This window comes from Stegodyphus dumicola, chromosome 5 (assembly GCF_044657685.1).
Source record: "Stegodyphus dumicola isolate Sdum_Otavi_A_Nest chromosome 5, ASM4465768v1".
NCBI lineage: Eukaryota > Metazoa > Arthropoda > Arachnida > Araneae > Eresidae > Stegodyphus > Stegodyphus dumicola.
This window is the reverse complement of record NC_140772.1, coordinates 46,903,786-46,920,643: the sequence shown is the minus strand read 5'-3', so window position 1 is coordinate 46,920,643 and position 16,858 is coordinate 46,903,786. Positions and strand designations below refer to the sequence as shown.

Below are 16,858 nucleotides of genomic sequence, written 5' to 3'. Positions count from 1 at the left end.
TTAGTCTTAATAAAAAATAACGGAAGAACTTATTTAGTTTTAAATAATTACCATGTTTATGAATACCGGACATTCCGCCGAAAGAAATCGAGAAACAGGAAATGACAAATGATACATAGTCGTCTTTGTACATTTAAAAAAAAATTTTGTGTTTTATGTTTTGCACTAACGTAACTGTTAACCAGAGAACAGGGGCTCTATTACCTAGCTGACATGATGTCTGCCTTACACGGATTAAAGCCCCTGCCTCCAGAAGCTAATAAAACGGTTCACATATTATTAAGCAGTTTCTTAATGTGAAACTCATCGTTTAGTGATTTGAGAAACGTAAAGAATATTCCTGGCCTTGTGCTTTTCGATAATGTATGCCAGATAAGTCATTGTGGCCCTTGATGCTCATAGAAGAATTGGAATATAATGTTTACAGATCCTCTGTTTTCACATGCATAGCGGGAGCGCGTCATAATGTCTCATTAATGAAACGGCTTAGTTTTCTTTCATACGTAATCTTAAGAAAAATCAAGCGATTTCAGACTCTATAATCCACAAGTCTTTTGGGGGGAAAGAGGTGTGAGAAATTTTAGGGATAACAGAAAAATCAAAAGAGATAGGTTGTAAATCGATTGAAAATAGGAAAAGCTGGCACCTCTATATTCTAGGACCTTTGATGCGGACAGTATGACTTCACACAACCGTATCCTAATTTGCAATGAGAAAGCTTCGTGGTATTATTTCCAAGGATGTCTCTTTACTTCTTCCGGCAGTTCAAAGAGATTTTTGAGAATGCTGGAATTTAACCCTGCAACTGTAACGTGGGGGTAGAAATACTTATTGATTATTAAAGATTATTAAAATCAAAACTTATTGTAAAAAGTGCTACAAATTCATGTGCATGAGTCATATGTCCTCTATCTGCGCAGAGTGTCTTCAGCCTCAAGTGACAGATGACGAAATCGAGTAAGCAGGTTTGGAAGGTGTAAGTTTAAAAAAAACTTTTTTTGTTCATTTATGTATGTTATAATACGATTTTAATTGGGTTATTCACATTTAGTTCACATTAAAATTTTGAAAAAATGTTTTGGAGCAATGGTGTTATGTTATTCTGTCCTCAAATACAAATTTGGTAAGCTTTTATCATGGGGGTGTAGAGACACCCCACGTTACAGCTTACGAAGGAACTGTCTACGTTACCGCTGCAGGGTTAAGTGGCCTCAATTGCATAGCTAATCAGAAGCATCCATACAAGATTCTATATTGGCAAGGCATCAATCTCCAATAGCTACAGATCAATTAATCTTTTTATGCGTAATATAATCAACCATACAGAGTTCATTTCACGTGGTGCTATCCATTATGTTAAATGAGCCAAACAACAGCATTAGCATTCCCTCTAAACTGTGCACTGATTTTTTGGGAAATTATATCCAAGGCTTCCCTTCCAATTCCTGTGTACAGCCAATTGCATTATATACAAAGCATTCAGAATAATCTAAACGTAATACCCATTCTTCGAGCAGCAGCAATTTCAGTTAGTGCCACTATAAATCTATATGATCACCATTTGAGGAGCCTTATTTTTTTATTTATTAACATGAAAACATCGAATGATGCCCTCTGCGGAATTTGAATCACTAGTTATTGGATTGGATGCGCCAATCACTTGCACTACGATAGCACGCATGTGGGATAATTTCTTACAATGTCCTTCATTTAAATACAGAGAGAGTAGCACAAGACCATGTCCAGGTGGTGATAAATTATTTTTACCCTCATTTGAGTTCAGGCGCAGCAGTTAAATTTTGTGTAAGCAGTCAGCGTGAAATACCTATTGATGCCCTCGCCGGGATTCAAACACTGGGTCTTCTAAAAGTACACGCCAACTACTTAGATCACAACAACATGCAAGGCGGAATGCAATAATTACTTACACACTTACGAGAATCATTCATTTGTCTTTTAAAAAAAATTTACTTCCTCACAGCTGAAATAATTTTGAATTTTTTTATATGTACAACACAATTATTTTTAGAATATATTAAGTTTAGTTGTAGTTTACGGAATGCGTCTAAGCTGCGTACTTTTTTCTGGAAATGTTGCACAAGTGCTGTTTCTCACACATACACAGCGATACTGGATTCAGAGAACAAGCGGTAAATTCACTGGTAGTTCCACCCGGGTTCATATCTCAGCGAACGGGCTGGCTGCATGGGCTTTTCCATAGTTTTTCCCTGTGCGTAACGTGGGTAATAGGCACGCTTTAGGCAAATAACCCTCGTGTGCTTTCGTATAATCAAACAAAACAAACCCAATGTGTGTCAATACAAGGCAATTTCCCTTAGAAACATTCTTCAGAAGGCATCTCTATATTAACCCTTTCAGTCCCACTTTATTTGTTTGTTTCAACTTACTTGATTTTTTTATGCATTCTTGGTAATTATCACAAATGAAATTAACAGAAATTGACAGTCTCTCACTAAGCCTCTATAAGAAGAGGCGCGCGACAATTTTGTAGTGGAGTTGTTAGAAATGATGCCTACTACTAGTGGGACATCAAATATCTAGTAAATTGATGCGTGTAATGCCATCTAGGCCAGTGGCGTAAATAAGGGTATGCAAAGAATGCCGTCGCATAGGGGCCCGAAGGCTTAGGGGGCCTTGAATGTTCTGCTGAACTGCATTCACATGATTAAACTTAAAAGAAGACGCATTCTTTTATAAATACTATGACCAAGGGCAAGGTACCCCCATGAAAGTTGAATTCATACCCGACATATACCAAAATGTTGGGTATCATATTTGAACGGAAATATCCATTTTGACCGTTCCCAAATCCATTTGAACGGTCATTTTTCGTGACGTGTATACGTACGGATAGAATAAAGGGCTCTTCCTTTAAAAAAAAAAAAAAAAAAAAAGGATTATAAAATAGGTTTAAAATGGATTCAAAAGGGATTTTCCTCGTGACATCTGTACGTTCGCATATACGTACACACGTCACGAGTACACAGAGAGATAGATATATATATCTCGCATAACTCAAAGACGATTAGCCGTAGAGCGTTGAAATTTCGTACATGGGAGTGCTATAATAGCTAGTTGTGCATTTCACTTTTTATTGCAGTTGGCAGAATATGTTTCCACCCTCTTACCCGACCTTTATTTTCGCAGTCGTTGGTCTGCTTTTACCTTTATTTTCGCAGTCGTCCATAGCTTTCCATTCAGAAGTCTCCCAGGGCGAAAAATGTTTTGGCAATGTCGAATTAAAAAAAAAAAAAGAAAGAAAGAAAGAAAAGAAACATAATTGTCGACATATAACCAAATTTAAATTTTCCTACGGTCCGGTCTAATATTTGGGAAAGTGTTATACTCATGGAAAAAAAAATTTCAAGAAGTTTGACTTCTGTGCAACAGAAACTGACTGAGATATTTAGTTCAAAATTTAAAATTTTTCATGTCATTTTCTTCTTGCCTTCAGAGATCAGTTCATTAAATTACCTTCATTTAAGGAAGTAAGTTTCGATGAAGCGCAGCTGAAAATGTGTATAATTTTATTTAAGTTATGTGGTGTCCATATAAGATTTTTTACTTATTTTCTGATCATTATCAAAATCATCATTAAAATTTTGGCTCCTGGAATCATCGTTTTTGTGGGGGGGAGAGTACTGTAAATTTAATAGGTAGCCCAAAATTTTTTTTTGCATAGGGGCCCAATAGTTCTAGTTACGCCACTGATCTAGGCTTCTTTAAACATCTGCTGGGACTTATATAACCCATTGGTACTGAAAGGGTTAAGCAAGTTCGTTAATACGCTTTTCTACACTCTAATAAAAGCAAATTCTACGGCACTATCATACAAAGCATTCAGGATGATCTAAATAAGGGCAAATAGGCTAAATCTCCTTTCCAACCGCCCGAAGTTTCATTGTAAGCTAGCATATTAAAAAAATTAGAGAAAAATAAATCGCAAAAACTTTCTATGGGAAGTAGCAGAAAATGGTCAAGGATACCAGCATAAAATTATATAAAACGAAAATAACGTATCAAAAAAGTCTTAATGAATGATTTTTAAAAAACCAGTCAAGCATTAATACAATAAAAAAGTTATAAACACTCGCTTTCTTCCGGGTTTACATATGTCGCCCACCCCACTCTTGTTTTTAAGAAAATAGGATAAGGTGAACTGAGGTTAATTTTATTTCTATTCGCAAATGTTTTTTAATTATTATGATTTAACTCTATCACGATTCGTAGTCAAAAAGATTGACAAGTTTTCGAAATTAGGGGTAAAAAAATTCACCGCAGTTACAAATTATTTATAACATAATTAATTGACCATAACATTTTATCATGTTAGAGCAAGGTCAAGTGCTGTATTTTTTCCCCCTTTTCTTTTTGTGCTTTCTCACGTGGTCAGCAGCGTTAAATATTTTGTTTGTGAGACCGGCAAATTCTAGAATCTTCGCATACTCAAAGAACTTGAAATCATACAAAGAAAAAAAAATCATGTTACTGAACACAAGCAAGTAAATGTTTTTATAAACTACGATATCATTTTCATTTTCTACTTAATAGTTTTTTTTCTACTAGTATTTCTATAAAAACATTTTCACTGCTCTAAATAAGGAGGAAATAAATGAATAAAAAATACGTTTACAAAAATGTGATAAATTACAATCCCGGGTATCCGATATAAACGAGATTGAAAGGTCTGAGAATAACACTGAAGTATACAGGAAATGAGTTTTTATACAAGATATTCTGGGAGATTAATAACATTTTACTGCAAATTTGGCACAAGTCAATTTTTTCAGTTTTTTTCAATTTTCAAAGCAAATTTGGCACAATATTTTTTATTTCCAAATTTATAATTTCGAAAATATTCAGAATTTTTTATTTCGAAACTAGGACGTAACTTTAATTTCCCTACTAGGACGTAACTTTAATTTCCCTTGTTAAGCCTTCTCTCGAAATGGTCCAAACCAATGGTCTTTTAGCCGTCAGCAGAGAAAGTTGCTCAGAGTGTACCAGAGGCGGAGCCAAATTATACCTCATGGAAAAGAGAAGTTATGTTTCCAGCTTTGAAGGAAAGCACTGTGAAGGACGGATCCGAGATTATCATACCTCCCCTCTTACCATACCGCCAGTCTCTCGAGAAAGCATTCGCTCGACAGTATTTCAAATGCCCCTTGCTGCAAAAGCATTATTCACTTCAAACATGAGGATATGATTCTGCCATATGAGGAATTCGAACCCAAGCCCAAGGCTGTGGCAGCCGGCTTCCCTATACCCATAAAAACGAAAAGCAAGACATTCTATAATATACTGCTGATATTAAATGAAGTGATAATATGGGACCTGCATAATTAAAAAAAAACTGCTTTGAGAGAGTTAATCAAGTTCTGGGTAATATTCATACTTGCCGTTTTGAAAACTATAGTTTAGAAGCAATACTGATAATATATATGTTATTTAATTAAAGAATATTGATAGTGATAGCTTTAATAACGTAAATAATGATGATAATAAAAAAATTAATAGTGCGATGGTAAGTTAGCTTATTCGACACAAATTCTACTTTAATTTAATCTGAATCCGAAACGTAAATTCCACCACAAGCTCTTAACAAAATAGAATAGAAATAGAATCTTAACAAAATATCCAAGTCAACAATACTTGGATATTAAAAAAACGGGAGCCTTATAAAAAGGCAAATATGAAACAAAAAAAAAAAAAAAAAAAAAAAAAAAAAACTGAAATTTTTCAGATTTTAAATTACGTCCAAAGGGGCGTTTTTTTAACGTTTTGAGTGTTACCTTTATTTATTAAATATCATGTTCTTTGCACTTAAACCATAAAATTCAGTTCAAGAGCAATATCGCAAAATAATGTTAAATTAAGCATATCTTTAGAATTTCCGATATACACAGTCTCGCGAGCTGGAGATAAAAGTATTTTTTTTTTATATAACGTTGCCATTTCTCGCTTTTAAAGCACTGAGTTTGTAAATCAAAAATTCGTTAAAGTTTTACAAAATATAAAATCTATAATAAAACAAATTCCAAATTTGGGATTTCAAATGCCCATATTCGCAGTAGGATTTCGTCATTCAAAATTCGATGGCTCTATGTACCATTGTTTTATCACAATGCGAGAAATAGACAATCATTTATGCAGATTTTTCATTATTTAATTTCTTCAAATATAATGCAGGACTCTAACATTTTGTGGCAACAGTTTGAAAAGTAAACCGACGTTTATGAGTCCGACGCAAAATGCCAAAACGAAAGCAATAGTCCTTCGGGACTGAAATCCCTTTGGACTAAAAAAAAAAAAAAACTAAGAATTATTCATCAACACAACTGAAAACTGTTGCCAAACTTCTGATGTAAATACAAGACACAGTTTTCACAGTTGAGAAAAAAAACATATTTTAAAGATTTTCGACCGAAGTAGCAGAAAACTTTTAACCTAAAGCAGATAAAAGCTAAATCTATTGAACTATTTGCAAAGCTGAATAATATTAGTTCAAGGTGAAGTTAGTAACAGTTACGAAATCTTAACCATGAACGGAGATTTAATACAAGCTCAAAAGGATTAAAATCGCGTCTCAGAATTCTCACATAGACAGATTTGAAACAATTGCAACCTGATATTCTTAATCATATTCCAGTTTAATACCTGAAAAAATTTTAAGTTATGATAGGTGCAGTTAAGGTCTTACCCTTGTTTACAAACTATTCTTAAACCAAGATTTCGAAGTGTTAGTTCTTGAATTAGCAAAGAAATCCAAGCTTAGAACGTGAATTCACATATTTAAAAGGAGCTGTTCAAAACAGTGTAGAGACATTAGGTATTTTTTGGAAGCAAGACACTTGAAAAATGAGCAACGCCTTCGCCGGGAATCGAACCACGGATCTCTGGAATACGCACCCCGCGTGCAGACCACTACACCACGAAGGCACGCTAAGAAGGAAGGAGAAATACCTTATATACTCCCCCTTTTAAAGGGCGACTGAGGATTAGGGGACCTAATCGCCAAATTCTGATGGCGAAGAATCGTCATCCACCACCATTTTTTTTAGTTCGGGCGTCACTGTAGAGACATTAGGTATTTTTTGGAAGCAAGAATGAACAAGCGTTCGCCGGGAATTGAATCACGGACCTCTAGAATACGAGTCCAGCGTGCAGATCACTACACCACGAAGGCACGCTAAGAAGGCGGGAATGCCAAACAGAAATGCCAAACTGTAGGAATGGGAATTTATTATGACATTATTACAGCAGAAATTAATGTCATTCTTGCATTTATACACTATTTTTTTTTAATTTCATTACTCAAGACATTTGTATAATTTTTGCAATAGATCGCTTGCGCTTTTAGCAAATATTTCCCATAAGCAAAATGACGACGGTTTCTGTTCTTCTAAATATATAAAACTCGAGTAGTGAAAATAACGTGATTTCGGGTGTTAAAAAAATCATAAAACCATGAAAGCGGTATGATAAGAAGGTATAATTTAATAAATCTAAGGAGTATAATCTGATTGTTTATCCTTCAGGAAGAAATAAATATGATGGTTGTTCACTGATCATATGTTATATGAAAAATATTTAACTCTTTATTCTCATACAGATTCACTTATTCACTTCTTTTTAAGAAGAGATTCACTAATTATTATCATTTTCTTTTTAAACAGAAGAGAATAATTTTTGTGTTCCCACAATAAACGATTTCAAGAGCACAAATAACATGAAATTCGAACAAAGTTACTAAATAAGTGGATGTGTGTAAGTCCATTGCCCCCCCCCCTCCAAAGGAGAAAGAACTATATGAAGTCTATGTATTACGAAGTCTATCTTAAAATTACTTCCCGGCAACTTTTCAAATCCGTATTTATACACTTTGCGATTTTAAATAACATCCACATATATTTATTTTAAGCATTCATGACAGATCCAACTGCTTCCTAATTCGTTTCGACTTTTCTAGTTAATGTGCAGCTTCTGAGAGTTTTGCAATACCTTTCGGATCTATTGGAAAAAAAAAAAAAAAAAAAAAAGAAAAAAAAAGAAAAAAAAAACCTGAAATGTTTCAGATTTTAAATTACGTCCAAAGGGGCGTTTTTTAACATTTTGTGTGTTACCTTTCTTTATTAAATATCATGTTCCTCGCACTTAAACCATAAGATCCAGTGCAACAGCAATATCGCAAAATAGTTTTAAAACGAGCATATCTTTAGAATTTCCGATACAGAGACTCACGCGCTGGAGATAAAAATGTTTTTTCTGCACAACGTTGCCATTGCTCGCTTTGAAATCCTCGAGTTTGTTAATCAAAAATTCGTCAAAGTTTTAAAAAATAGGAAATCGATCATAAAACAAATTTCAAATTTCAAATTTGGTCTTCCACATGCTCATATTCGTTGGAGGATTACGTTATTCAAAATTCGATGACTCTATGTACCGTTGTTTTATCACAATACGAGAAATATACATACATTTATGCAGATTTTTCATTATTTAATTTCTTCAAATATAATGCAGGACATTTTGTGGCAACAGTTTGAAAAGTGAACCGACATTTATGAGTCCGACGCAAAATGCCAAAACGAAACTAATAGTCCTTCGGGATTCAAATCCCTTTGGACTAAAAAAAAAATCCACTACGTTTTACTTAAAATTTATCCACGTATAAATGAGTTCCCAATTCAGATCCGCGGTGTTCAAAGGCACTTGTTCGTACTCATTCCATACGCTTATAAACTAACTTAATTTTAAAATTAAGCAGAAAAGCAACCTTAAATTGGCAAATATTGGATAAAACCTTGTCAGTTTCGAAGACGATCAAAGGTGGGCCCCTTTTCAGAAGCAAATCATTTTTGTCGGTAGTGAACAAGACAATCTTTGTCTCATCACCCTTGAAACCGATAGAGTTTTATTCCCAATCTAAGCCAATCTAAAGCTGCTTTTCTGCTTAATTTTAAATACTATCTAGGCGTGTTTCTCTGTGCAGCATCAGTTAGGAATTCTAGTATCTATAAATCATTTTCTTTTCCCCAAACTTACATTTATGTGAGCAAATGGTATCCGCCATATACCAGTATTATTATTATTTTTAGAAAAATGTACGTTCGCGGTGAGGTGGAGACGGTCACAGAGATTTAGACGACAAACCAATTAACTGACAAGACAGCCGACAGCAATTAGTCGACTGGACATTTAGACGACACGAATACTTTTAGCTGACAGGAACATTTAACCCATAGAATATTTAGCCGACAACACTTTTACCTGACAATGCATACAGGTAGACAAGACAAAAAAAATTTTTTTGGTAACATTTGTTAACATATTTCTGATCAAAGGCTGCTTGCGGGGTGCACCACGAGACGGTTCATAAACAAGTACCATATTTTTGACTTTATTTAATGCTACAGAAATTATATAGATTTTAAAATTAGAAGAAATGCAACATTTTTTGTAGTGTATTTCGAAATCAGTTTCAAGAGCAATCAGACATAGGTCTTTCTATTTGCAATGAAATAATTTTATATGGAAAGAACTGAGAGAAGCAAAGCGAAACAAACGTAACGTTTAATGAGCAGAAAACAAACATAACGAGAACAATAATAACGAAACGAGGAAAAAAAATTAACTATTAGAAATTTGAAAGTGTTGAAAAATTAACTAAAGAAGAAAAAAAATTTTGTTAAAGGATTCAAAGAAATCTAATTTACTAACTGCAGAAGCTTTACGAATAATTTTATAGATCCAAAGTCAAAATTATGATTAAGTCTCTAACTCGTTTTGCTCCTCCGACTGCTGATATTTTCTTTCCTCCTTTCTGATATTGACAGACATATGTCTGATTACTCCGCAAGCTGATTTTAAAATCTACCCCCAAAATAAGCTTGCCTTTCTGTCTAATTTTACATTCTATAAACTCTTTAACATTAAAATGAGCTACTTATCTATAAAACGTTTCGTTTTGTACCCTTGAAAGAGCCGTTTGTCATATAAATACGGAAAAATTCTACCAAACACAATCGCATATATTTTTGTCTACATGTACGCACTGGCAGTTAAATGTATTGTCGGCTAAATGTGTTGCCCGTTAAACATGCTGTCGGCTAAATAACCGTGAAGACCTATATTTGATAACTCTTCGAAACTGAATCCGAAATCTACGCCAAAATAAGGTTGCTTTCCTTCCTAATTTTAACATTCATAATCTCTTTAGCATTAAATAAAGACGAATAAGTGGTATTTGTCAATAAACCTTTTCGTGTGCAACCAGGAAACGTCTGTTAAACGTGCTGTCGGCTAAATGCCTTGTCGGCTAAATGTCCGTGCCGGCTAGTCTGTATGGACTAAATGTCATGCCGGCAAACTGCTGTCGGCTAAGTTTCAGGGGCCCGCATGGGGAATCAGCTATCAGCCTTTCAATAAAAATAAATAAAAAAAAACTCGAAATCAATCGATTTACTTATATCACAGATTATTACTTCCGGTTATCTGAGTTCACCCAGTTTTCACCATTTCAAGAGAATCTCACCTTTTGACAGGACATCCTGGAACCTAAAAGGGGTGCCACACTGACACGGATTAAAACAAGTTTCGGAGCCGGCCTTCACAATTTCTCTCTTCACCTACCATTTTTCGAGGCGAAGAATTAAAGTACGTTTCTAAGTAGTTTCCAAAAAAATAGTTTAGCTCTTAATTACGAAAGTATTACAATAATATGACCTTTAGTTATTCAGAATTTCATTTTATTCCACATTTCATGAAAATTTATTATTGCTGTCAATTATTATTAAATATATTATTATTACTAAACTTGCTATTGTTATTATCATTGTCATAATTTCTGTTTTGAATATCATTATCATCATCATTATTTCTATTATTAAAGTGAAAGTGAATAACAGAAATGCCCTGATATACTGGGCTCTCGCAACTCATTTTCTTACATTAGTTTTGGCCTTATTTAATGTAAGAGAATAAGTGAAAAGCCACATGTTAGAATGCCTCTTAGCTTTAAAATTTTTCTAATCTTGATGCAATACCTTTCCAATCTTTAATGGCATTTATAACTTAATTTCTGCATTTCTAATGTTTATTTTTCCGCTATTTACACTTTCTTTCTTTTCACCGACAGCGAGGCAGCCGATCCACTGGGGCAGTTAGCGTAATTTTCGATTAACAAGAAATTGATTCTTTATTCAAAATTATAACAAGAGTTTTTGATAAAATTTCCAGTTTAATAAAAAGGTGATAAAAGAGACATTTCTTGTCAAGTCTTTTGCTCACGTTTAGGTTTAGTGTTTCTTCTCGACAAATGGTCACTAAAACGTTATGGGGGTAATAAACAAAAAACGATATCTAATTTTTTTATTCAGAGTGTCATACGAAACCTGACATATACAAGACATGCTTCACATAACGCATGTTTAACCATAAAATCCGCCAGTCTCAGTTACAAAAGGAAATAGGATATAAAACAACAATAGCTTATTGGATTACCTTTGTTACACAGGAAATGCGTGTAACGTAAGCACTTCAAAAAGTAACAGAAGGAGTCAACCGACATACAGTGAACTTTCAACGCCCTTCTCCCCCCCCTCCTGTAGTATTATACAAATGATATCATGTAGCATACGAAATTGATTTTGTTATTATTTAAATATTATAATAAGTGTACTAAATCCGCTCGTAACAACCCATTCCTTAGGACGAGCAGCTTTAAAAGAAACCATAAATGAACTCTGAGACTGAACATCATCTCTCTTCGGCGACTCCCTCCAAAAAAGACCAAAATCATCTGAAACCGCTGGTGGTCGTCTTAGAGAGAATTCTAGTACTTATTTACTTGGATGAAAGAAAACATAAATAAACTTTGGTGCTGAACATCATCACTCTTCGGCGACCCCCTCCACAAAAGACCAAAATCATCTGGAATCGCTGCTGGTCGTCTAAGAGAGGGTTCACGTATTGATTGACTCTAATGCAAATAACAGAATAGTACTGATACCAATAAAAAGTTTTAAATTTTATATTTCAAATTTTAATACTATATTTTACATTAATCGTAATCTAAGAAGCTAATTTTATTCATCGCACGAAATATATGCTTTAGTTGTTAAACTCTTAAATTATATCAAGATGTGCTAAAAGAGTAAAGAAAAAAACTGTTTTAAAGAAAATTCAAAGCAAATTTTTACTTTCATTACTTATTTTTCAAACTCGGTGCGGGTCAAACCAGTACTGAAGTGCATAATACACATTTCTATGCAAAACTCTTCAGTATTAGTTGCGTAATAAGTGATATAACATTAAGAAAAGGTCGCATAAATCTGGCTTTACTTATTCGACCTTTTACCTTCACTTGCATGTAACATTAAATTTATTAAGATATAAAATGAGGCTTAAATACTATTCCAAATAAATTTAAGAAATGTTATATGTATGTTATTTACTTAAATCAAATGGCTATGTTCTCCCAGTTTCTAACCGAATTTCCAACAATCCGAGGTAGCTTGAGTATACATACATTCGATGATCGGGCTTTATTGTGTGTTTTATTTACAATACAAAAGCTGAAATTGTCTAATTAAGTATTAGCATAGAAGGCAGCAACTTATATCCTAAGAAATAAACACCTAGTCTGATTTTTTTTAAAAAAAACTCCTGTATGTTTTCTTCTCAAATTGTTGGAATTAAGTATCTTACAGAAAAATGTTATCTTTAAAATTTCACATACAACTGAAAATTTACAGATTATTTTTTATAAAACGTATCTTTGCATTTGGACTGCACATTATATCAGTCACCATTACACACAGGCACACACAGAACTCTCGCAAGGATAATGTTATATCAGTCATAAATCAATTTCACATTCGCATTAATATTAGAGAAATGTTTTATGTTTTTCGAGAGAATCTGACACACGGTACTTCTTTTTCAAAGAACAAAAATATCAAGCGAGAAACTCGGAATAATGATGCAAAATACTTAAATTTCTTGAAAATGAAAAACATGAAGTGAGAAATGAGGTTTTAGATAATATTATCCAAAAGCAGTGTCGATATCTACAGTTAAATCTTACAAATTCTACATCTGTTTACTTGCATATATATAAACATGAAACTGGATTTTTTTCACTGCATTTTATTATAGCCAAATTCTTACATCAATTTCACGTAATATTTAAAGTAATCGGCGGTAAAATAACTTTAAATGATTATGGCTGAAGATAAAAATTATTACGAATATTTCTTTTTATTGCATTTAATTACAAACAAATTCTCATACCACTCCCACATGCTATGTAAATAAACTGCAGCAAAATTCATTTAATGATTACGGTTGAGGATAAAAATTATTACCAATGTTATTACTTTTTATGCCTTACTTCAAACAGAAAAAAATCACCTCAAATGCTGCACATATAATTAAACTTTAATCACAAAATATCGATAACTAAAGGAAAAATTACAGGTTACACAACAATAAAAAAATACTTTTCTAAAACACTGAAATATGAAGCACAGAGTATGTTTTGGCCATGACAGCATTCCCCGTCTACAGATATTTTATCCCTACAAAATCCAAATTGCTAACCCTGAAAGCTGGATTGTAAGCATATTTCTAACACCTGCTTTGAGTGATCAAAGCAATTATCTCATCACGCATCCAAAGGTTCTTTATCTTTGAAAGAAGATCCAGATGCTTAATTTCGGATTTATAAAATGACTTAAAAATATTCTATAATAAATTATTCTCATTACGGAGAGGGACGAGAAAAGTAAAAACGGTATTTTGAAGAATAAATTTTATGAGATTAAAATACACCAGGCAATTACGTTAACATAAACAAATCAAAGAGTAAAAATTAATACATTTTTCAATTCCAAAATTTAAAAATAAAGACACGCCCAGTTTCGAAAGTTGCTGCTACACCTACTTTTTTTTCATTCCTTTAAAAAATAAATGCTGATACCGTAATTTCATTTAATGGCAAAAATAAAATTTAAAAAAACCATTGTAAAATTTTGAAAGCCTTGTCAAAAAGCGTAAATTATAGACTTATTAATTTACTTATAATTAATTACTTTTATTTAGAATTATATATATATATACAGGAAAAAGATTTATTATTATTTATTATTATTTGAGAACAAATCTCGTTATTACTAACCATACCTGCCCCCCCCCCAAAAAAAAAGAGATAGAGAGACATACAGAGATGAAAGGGTAAAAGACAAAAATAGACAGGAAAAAAAAATAATTTTATTACGTAAAATTATGCAACTGAGGCAAAACAGAACAAAGATCTTAAATTATGCATCACTCACAGCCGTAACAGCCAGCGATTGTTTAATCTAATTTTCAATTACATATACTTCGTCTACATATACTTTGTCTGAAGTCTAAATTTCCATTACATATACTTTGAATTAAACAATGAAAGAGGATATTAAATTCTATATTTATATCCTGGAATGTAGAATGATTAAAAGGTTTATAGCTTTATCTGTAGTTATCATTTGAATCAAAGTTTACATACAAACTAAGAACACTGCACATTTTATATGTGGAAAAGACAGTTTCTTTAACGTATGTAGTATCTGTGGCAACAGCAAGATCGAGATGGGCTTTGTTTAGTCTTCAAGGCCAATTGTATCCAAAATGGGGTACGCGGAATCATACTTGGGAGTAGTACATGCCAAAGAATTAGGCTCACGATCACTTACGAACGTATAATCGTGTATCACGTGAGTACGAGGTTCTCCGGTTCGTCGCTCTGTCTGATTTTACTTGCGTCTGGGAAGCTCAACTTGATTCGTAACGATACCGGATTTTTAAAACGCATGTATATCTTCATATGGGGTACAACTTACAACTATTTTCGTCTTAAGGGCAAGCGATCAAAAAAGTTTGGAGATCGTTGTTAGGCCAATACAACGCATTAAAAGTAGCGGGCAGAAAATGCATGGGAAGAATTAAAATTAATCGTTTGATTTTAAGGTGGTTTAAACAGCATGAAGAATTGTCAAGATGCTGATTTTTTGCACATTTTTATGTATTGTGACATAAGCTTTAGTCATATTAAAATATTTGCCATACTAATTTAGTTAAAGTACTAATAAGTCTGAAATGTGAAACTCTCAAATCTACTTTTGAGCATTAAATAAGCATTATGGAAACTTTCATATTAATAGCATTAGGAGATAAATATTTTATATCATAGCCGCAATAAAAGCAATATATTTAAGTTATATTCAGTTAAATTAAACATAAATATATTCAGTTAAATATATTCAGTTAAATTAAACAAGAATCAGTGTTGATCATCATTTAGCAACGCTTTCATACAATCTTATTCAGAAAGTTCTTTAAGGTTTACTTTTTAGGATCAGATCTTGAAATTAATTTTTAACTCTCTTTTACTGCATAATGTTCTTTAAATTTGCGTAAATAGCTATTTTCAATGAAATAATACGACATTTTACAAAGATTTTGTTTTTAATTCGATACAAACTACTCTCCCCAAAAATTTTTACGATGTTTCGCACATGTTCTTGCTTAACGGTCAGGTCAAATCAATCATTTCGAAATTTCGGTTTTTTGCATTATCCGATAAAGAAGAAAGTAATTTTTAAAATACAGTTTATTTGGATTATTTGATATAATTTACCGGTTTTTGATTTCTCTTAAAATTAAAATTTTCAAAGAGAAATTCAAATAAATTTAACGCAGTCTTACACCAACGAATAAATCAGAAGGCCTTGAAAGAAAAATTTCCTACTCAGAGATTCTAATTTCAAAGGCTGTAATTTTCTTCCTTCCTTGTTTATAAAGAGGGAAAAAAGAGATGTAAAAAGACCTTTCAAATTGCACAGTTTTAGTAGAATGTATTAAAAAGTAAAAACTAATTTTTTTTTACACCACAATATTTTTGGTCATATCCAATTAAAAATAAAAGCGTGGAGCGATCATAGAAGCATTGTATTGAAGATTTAAAAGGAACAATAGGGAACAATAAATAGAAGCGTGGCATAGAAATGACACATTTAAAAACGACAAATGAATTCATTTGAAGTTTTTTTTAGCAATTTTCATTTTAAAACGTGTCGATTTTTCAATTTTCAATTTTTTTTTTTTTTTTTTTTTTTTTTTTTCCCCTTACCAGTGACGAAGAATATTCTTCAGCAAAAATTACTTTAATGAAAAATGCTTTAAAAATTAATTTTTAATGCATTTGTAATACTAAAACAGTATAATTGACAGCTTTTTTATATTTTATTTTCTTGCTTTTTTAATATTCCAGCAGTTTTTCAGTGAAAAGTATACTAATTAAGTAGTTTAATTTTAGACTGCATTTATCAATATCCAATTCTAGATTGAATCTCCACTTTCTTAAAAAAAAGTATTTATTGTGCAGCAAAGAAAAATTACTGTTACAGACCAATAGTATAAAACAAAACTGCCTATGGGAACAACAAAACGGGAAAGAAAATTAAGTGCGATAACAACAGCGATTGCAGATAATGTAATAGTATCCTGGAAGTAATACACAGCAGTACATAATTTTGCGTTATCTGAAATGTATCACTGATGACTTTTTCAAGGGAGTTTGAGTCTAATAACTTTGTTCCAGGTTCTCTTGTAAATATTGTTAATACTGTAAATACTGTTGCCATTTAAAACTTAATTTTCTTCATTTCTACTGATGCTCATTCTTCCGTTATTTATAGAGTGTTCTTTTTAGTTTTAAACACATATTTCATTTATGTAAGTAAATAAACTTATTCTCCAGATCAAACTATTTGAAAATACAAGAAAATTCTTAGTA

The 16,858-nt window shown here is 32.5% G+C and overlaps 1 protein-coding gene across 2 annotated transcripts in view; it reads right to left on the bottom strand.

The window, feature by feature from the left end:
* bdg (sodium-dependent transporter bedraggled) overlaps positions 1-16,858 on the bottom strand; it is a 316,789-nt gene that overhangs the window by 101,459 nt on the left and 198,472 nt on the right. The window lies entirely within an intron of this gene.